The sequence below is a fragment of the Austrofundulus limnaeus genome, unplaced genomic scaffold (genome assembly GCF_001266775.1).
Source record: "Austrofundulus limnaeus strain Quisiro unplaced genomic scaffold, Austrofundulus_limnaeus-1.0 Scaffold10, whole genome shotgun sequence".
NCBI classification, from domain to species: domain Eukaryota; kingdom Metazoa; phylum Chordata; class Actinopteri; order Cyprinodontiformes; family Rivulidae; genus Austrofundulus; species Austrofundulus limnaeus.
The window spans coordinates 4,568,227-4,574,517 of NW_013952412.1; positions in this window are offsets into that span (position 1 = coordinate 4,568,227).

Below are 6,291 nucleotides of genomic sequence, written 5' to 3' on the forward strand. Positions count from 1 at the left end.
ATCTGAATGTCGCAGCAGAAATCGAGACTCATCAGACCAGGCAACATTTGTCCAATCTTCTATTGTCCAATGTTAGTGAGCCTGTGTGAATTGTAGCCTTTCCTGTTCTTAGCTGACAGGAGTGGCACCCTTAAGTTTAAATAATGTGGTAAATATGATCAATCTGCACACTAACTCACAGATAATGGCCAGTGAGTTAAAAAAAATCGAGTTGAGTTGTGTTTTAAATACTAGTGTTGACTTTTTCTCAACTGTCTGGAGCAGCTCTGTGTACCAGCCGAATACCTTCAGCAAGAAGCAAATGGGAATCCATATGGCCCATCAATGAAAACCTGCTGTGAGACTAATTTGATCCTATGATTAGAGCTACTCAGCAGCTTGCTTCATGTGGAAAAATCACATATCCCCTCCAGAACAGTGATAAAGGCAGAGCCATTCAGCTTCCCTGAGAAGTGAAGCAGGAAATTAAAAACATGGACAGTTTGGTTTAATTGCATTGTGACTCATTTGTCTCTGTATTGAATTTATTTAACGTTGAAATATTGCAAATCAATCAAAYCAGACAAACTGCCTTTTGTTGTGTTGTTAACAGTGGATGAGGTTATATTTGCTTCAGCAGAGTATATTTGTCTGTTTTGTGCAGCTGCCCAGCTGTGATAATCATGCAACAACTGTTCATGACACATACAGTAAGAGCAGCTTACGGCCTGCCCAGCTCCTCTGTGTCCTCCGGCCCAAAATACCTAAAGGAAGCCATGTTTGAGTACACAAACAAGTTTTATAGTTTCCGTTTACATAATTTATGTAACTCATTCAGACAAGTGCTGTACCACAAGATGCTGATTCAGTAGCAGCAGCCTGGGCTGCAGTGCTGGGTCAAGCCATAACCTGGTCTCTTTGAGCAGTCAGGATCTGAATAATTGATTTGGTAAATGATCTTTTACCGCTGTGGAAAATTCATTATGTTGTTTTTCTTAAAGTTGCCACATTGGTTCTCCTGAAACCATGCATCAACAACTTCCTTCACAAAGATGGAAAAGACATTTTACCTTCTAAGCCTTTTTTCCCCTAGTTCAGATTTTAAGTTTCAGCACTTACCGGTAATTATTAATACAGTTTAATTGTTTCTGGGTATTTTTCTCAAATTTTCATAAAAACAAACAAACAAACAAACAAACAAACAAACAAACAGACATCAGAAAAAGCTACAGAGCTTTCATCCCAGTTTTTGACATCATTCAAAGCTCTAGAAGAACGATCCACAGACTAAAAAAAACATTTGTTTACCAGAAAATTTTTACAGGAAATAAGATGGGGAGGCATGTTGGGAAATACTTTCCCAGCACAATAATGGCCCTGAGCCACATCTGCCAAACGCACTTTAGCCATTCTTACACGTTTTGTAAGACTGTTTGTTATGACACCTTCCTTCCAGGCACAGATAGAGCTTACTGATTCTGTTGACACTCATGATACAAGGGCAGTTTAATAAAGAAAAAAATACAGGCTGGTTTAATTTGTAAACATGTTTTACAGCATTTGTGTGTATGGAGCATGGAAGGAAGCATGGGGGTGTTGTGCTGAGGAAGATAAACCAAACCACTATCAAAATGGAGATGCAAATCTTTTCAAACACCCATTTTGGTATCTATTTATAGCTTGAACAATTTAAACACATTTCCTTTTTCAGTTGTGTAAAATAGCCCAGGTTTGGAGGAACTCCCTTTTGATTTCTGCTTTCTCCTGAGCCAACAGTCAGAAGCAGATTTAGAGCTGAAGAGATCAGTTTCTCCCCTTTAAGGAAGTGTGCAGAGGTTGTTTACCTTGCTTGCAAAAAAAGCTTCATTTTTATATTTGTTTTAACTGATTTTTTTTTTTTGTATTTGTTTTGATGTGTTGGTTTTTTACTTGTTTAATGTTTGTGTTTAACTTGACTGGCTTTACTTCCTGTTACATCTTGTTGAGCCAGTTATCTGGTCATTTTTCAAGTTTCCATTTCTGATAAGCTCAGCTGTTCATTTTTACCTCACTGGTAAAATTCTGTATTATTTTGTTCCTTGACTTTTTGCCTCAGCCCTCCTGATGGGGATATTTGTCCTTGAATTTTGTTTTGTTTGCTTCTCCCTGGATTTCCTGCAGTAATTTATCATTTAATTAGGCCAATATATATTTTTTTTAAATGATAAACCTGGTCGTAAAAATATGCATTTGGCCCACTTTTCCTATTCACATGAAAAACACAAAAGATGAAGCATGTTTATATATCAATCTATTCCTTTTTTTCTTCTTCATAATAGCACTAAGCATACCATAATTTGTTTTAATCTGTTTGGTTAATATTTGCCTGTCTTCTCTTTTTACCTTGTGTCCTTCTTACTTCTACACTTTTTTTTGCCCTTCTGAACTCTCCGGCTGTTCAATAACTCAATGAGCTTTCAGATTACTGCAGACATGGTAAATTCTTGCACTGACAACAGAGAAGAGCTATAGGCCAGARGCTCACACAAATATTCTTTTGATCCAGACTATTTCCACACACTAAGAAGCACATTTCAAATGAGATAGACAAACAGGCAAACAAAGAACCTTAGAGCAACAAACAGGTYAAAAGAAAAACATTTCAGGGAATTCATTAGATCACAGACAGCCCCGTGTGCTTAGAGGAGATAATTTATCAGTTCCATGCTGACAGATCTGTCACTGCCACTTTAACAATGCCTTTCCTATCAAACTGTGATAAGTTACTCACCGAGGGCACAGGAAGGTTTTATAAGGGCATGTTTTTGACACGTAGTCAGTGATGGTTGGCATCAGCAGCTCTTTTGACAACTTTAATAATAAGTTGTGTGAATGGATACCTGGAGTCACGCAACTTAACAAATTTTCTCCAACAAACATACAGATCCACACATGTAGGCAGCTGGAACRCACTCACGTTGATGACTACTTTACCTGCAGCCATACATCTTCCAGACATCTGTTCCTTTTCTTGTACCTGCTTCATCTTGTTCAAGGTTGCAAAAACCCAACAGCCAATGAGCAAATCGGATACATGCAGACCCCAGACACATCCAAACTCCACACAAATGACAAATTCAAACCAAGGATCTTTCGTGAGCCGACAGTTCTCTTTATACTTTAGTRTTTATTTATTTATTTTTTACTTCTATTAATCTTTAACCTCTTGCTGTGGAAAGGTTAGAGAAACGCCTCCCACAAGACAGACAGAATAACATTTATCATGAAGGAGGGTTTGTGTTGACACCAGGGCTGGTATACTGCTTGCAATCGAATTTGTCCCCGAGGTGTTGAATGGGATCGATGCAAAGGCTCAGCAAAGGGCAGTAAACCAAACATAAGTAAAAAAAACTGTTTTCATTGACTCAGTATTTAAAATGCTATTATTTCTTTCTTTAGAAACAATTTTCTAATATCAGTTTTGTGTGCTTCAGGCCGTCTATTTTGGGTGTTTGAAGTCACTACAATCACAAAAGCTATGTGCACTTTGTTCAGAGTCCACTAAGTCTGAAACAGACCACTAAGATATTGCAAAGAGAAAGTACACAAAAAACATCCTACTCAGAATAAAATTATCTGGCTATCTTTATTTTCTATCAACTTTAACTTCAAAGGCTGCTGCAATGATTTTAGTTTAAAGTAAATACTCAAAACTCTGTCTCTCTTACTTTTAGATCGTTCTCATCAAAGCTGTATCTCTGGCAAATGATCATCTAAACCAGGGCTGTTCAACTGGTGGCCTGTGGGCCACATCCAGCCCGCGAATGACCAAAGCTTGGCCCGCCATTTAGTTCATTCATCTCTTATAACAYCAAACTCCAAACTATAAGTTAATTTAGTTAGATATAGACATGTTTGGTATCAACAGAAACATCAGAATCTTGGCTAGAAGCTSGTAAAAACCATTTCTATAAACACTCAAGACAGTTAAAACTGCAAGCAGTTGAAGATAAAACTATGAAAGCGAAAATAAAATTGGTTTAAAACTTTGGCAAGTCAGAGAAGGCAAAATAATATTTGTGTTAAATATGAGACATAATGTTTTATTTTTGTTTTTGATATTGTTTAATTATCAATACTTTTATAGGGTTCTGTATGTTTTATTCATGACTACATACAGTAAAATAAAGGTAAAAGATCTTTGTAAAACTTGATTTGTTTACATAATAACTTTAATTGCTGGATGTTTGTCCCCTCAACTGTTGGCCTGCAGTAACTGTGGCCCCCAGAGCAATTTAGATGAATAGCCCTGATCTAAATTGTTTAATCCTGTTGTACGTATTTTCTATAACAAATACTTTCTCCCCCATGACCAGGAAGAAGTGGGTAAAGATGGATGGATGGATGGATGGATGGATGGATGGATGGATGGATGGATGGATTGATTGATGGATGGATGGATAGACTATCTCAGGTTTTTTTGTATTTCTGAGCCAGATGTTGGACATTCCAATTTTTATTTGACATTTAAATCTTTTGACATTTAAATCAACATCAGAGCAATAATGTCGGCATCACAAAAAATAACAAATATTATTTAAAACTGACCTATAGGACAAACAGTTTTAAAATAACAACAAAAAAAGAACATACCAAGTAAAATATTGGAAAGCTCATCATTAAAAGTAGTCAACAGTGCTTCGTAGAATGCCTGCTGTGTTTTTAACAGGGGCCGAAAATGGAGGGATTTTTCGAGCTGTGTGTTAATGAATGTGGGGTGACTTTAGCAGCTTATCTTCGCCTCCTCACCGCTGTCAGCCCCTGTGGGAATGCCACAGGCACTCTGTCATGGGGCGTGATGTCACAGCCACCCCAACCCTCATTTCCAGAATGAAAAAAAAAAAATCCTGTCTGCTGTTCAGAAGCAGGGCCCGACGCGTGAGTGATTCAGCAAAAAACGTGACCACTGTCAGTCCAGATATTTGTTASAGGGAATCTCCGCACACCGAGGGGTGTTAAGGATTTAAGAGKCATGCAGCAGCAGCATTCATGCATGAATAAGAAAACAGGGATTTTATGTTAGTTTTCAGCTATCTCTTTGTGGGAGAGAAACRTGTGTATATTTAGGCTGCCCTCTGACCATGTGTTTGTCTTTGGTAACTTGAATCGGATCATTTTCWCCCTATAGCCACTGCCTCTTGGTTGCCCTGTTGCCTTTGGGCGCAGAGCACTCACARCTCTCATAAAATAATGATGTTGCACTCTCACACATCTATCTGTTTATCTGGTTTCCATTTTAAAGCACTCCCCCTGTTCTGTCTGAGTCTCTCATGCAGACATGTGGAGGTCACATGGAGGAATGTGTGACTGGACTTGTTGCCATCTTCCTTCGCTGCAAAAGCAAGTGCTTACATTTTGGATATTTTCATTCAATGCTACTGAGATTTTTGGACTGTGCTAAACTGTGCAGAAGAGACATAATAATTCACTATAAAAATAGCTTCATTTATAAAGCTTTGTGTAGGAGTTGCCAGGATGTAGTTTAGCATCACTGCTGAGTTCTGTTGTGTTATATATTATATGACAGATGGTCAGTTTTAACACTTCTCAAAACCTGTTTCCATCTGTTTCTTCATCCTTTCCAATACTAAACCAGAATACATACCATTGAATTATTTAAAATGTGACATTTTTAAATATATTTGCAAGTCTTCTCAATTTTTTTGTTCTCTCTTGCCTTGTTGAAGTCCTCCTGAGTGTTTTTCAAGGCATCATAAGGGGAGGATTACAGTCTGCAAAAGGTTTGTTTCTTTAAAGCTCAGCTGGAAAGCATGGCACTGCATCATGCTTCGCTGTCCTAACGTGTGCTAGGAATGTTTCATGTGCACACGTGTAGAAGAATCTGCSTCTGTGTGACGAGTCATTCTGATGTCTTCATGCTTGTGTGCTCTTGGACTCCATATGGCGTCTCTCCAACCAGAGAACTGAAGCAAGGCCTCTGCTGCCCTCTCTTGAGCAAACATTTTAGTACATTGGCCTCAGTTTGAAACAAAATTTAAACAAAAAGAACATTGAAATTATGTAGGATGTTGATGAAAACGGGTGGGAATTGTTTGCAAATTATGTACACCCAATCCTTAGGGAATAACATGACAATTACAAAATATCACATTTTAAAATTAATTGAGAATTTGGGAAAAAAATGGATATGAGTAGCTAATTGCCAATTTGTAAGAATGAGTGACAAAAATGTCAAATACTCAAATAATCTAAATCCACCTGCAGCCGAAAACATAAAATATAACAGAATTTGCTTTTGTTCTGTTGTGATCA